The following is a 913-nucleotide window of genomic DNA, read 5'->3' as shown; positions in this document are numbered from 1 at the left end:
ATGTGACAGTTCGCGTCGTGTCCTTAGGAGGTTAATATTATTATTAATGTGATCTCTCATCATTAAATACGATCGTTTAATTCGCGAATTTCGTTCGCGTCACGCAAGGATCGAAGTGACGACGGCGATCGAGATCGCGGCGAGTTTGGCAAGTTAATTTTGCGCGTGTATCGCGTGATGTGACGTGTGTTCGCGTGGTGTGTTTTGCGAGGTTAGTAGGATTTTTTATTACATATAATCCACTATTATATATAATGTATGTGGATAATTATATTTTACATTAATATTTTTTAACGCAATGACGTTTGCTCGCGAGGTTAGTTATATTGCTTGCTCGTACAAATCTAATCTAAGTATACGTTACAGTAACTATAGATTTTTGATACAGATTTATCTTTGTAATCATATACTTTATATATAAGCAGATGTAAGCAATAATTATTGTTTTTGTATTATATAACATTTGCCTTATTTTAGATATACCGATGAATTTAATGTTCGAGAAGATCTGATGGAATTAGCTGTTGGTGCTCATGGCACAAATATTCAACAAGCGTGAAAAGTTGATGACATTACAAATATAGTTAGAAGAAAATTCATGCACATTTAAGATATATAGAGAGGTAATTATAAAAATTATTATCGCTTGTATTATTTCAAAGAGTATTGTTTTATAAAAGTTTACTGACTGTTTTTATATAAAATATATATACATATTCGTATATGTATATGTTGCTTATATTGAGCTGGTATACAGAGTTTATCAGATTTCTTTCTCAATCACAGACGCATGAAGCTGTTAAGAAAGACCGATCTATGCTGGAATACAGCGGTAACCTAAAAATAGATAGTGACAGTGACAGAGTCGTAACCATCGCCGCGTGATAGATGATAGTGATAGTGAAATATATAT

The 913-nt window shown here is 32.5% G+C and overlaps 1 long non-coding RNA gene across 1 annotated transcript; it reads left to right on the top strand.

The window, feature by feature from the left end:
- The first annotated feature begins 29 nt into the window (after window positions 1-29).
- Window positions 30-904, top strand: LOC112466580. Its single transcript, XR_003042161.1, has 3 exons — window positions 30-211; window positions 478-623; window positions 787-904. It is a non-coding gene; the product is annotated as an uncharacterized LOC112466580 (long non-coding RNA).
- Window positions 905-913: the final 9 nt, after the last annotated feature.

The sequence above is a fragment of the Temnothorax curvispinosus genome, unplaced genomic scaffold, assembly GCF_003070985.1.
Source record: "Temnothorax curvispinosus isolate PA1 unplaced genomic scaffold, ASM307098v1 QBEX01016377.1, whole genome shotgun sequence".
NCBI lineage: Eukaryota > Metazoa > Arthropoda > Insecta > Hymenoptera > Formicidae > Temnothorax > Temnothorax curvispinosus.
Note: the sequence above shows the minus strand (reverse complement) of the source record. Positions and strands in the feature narration are given on the sequence as shown.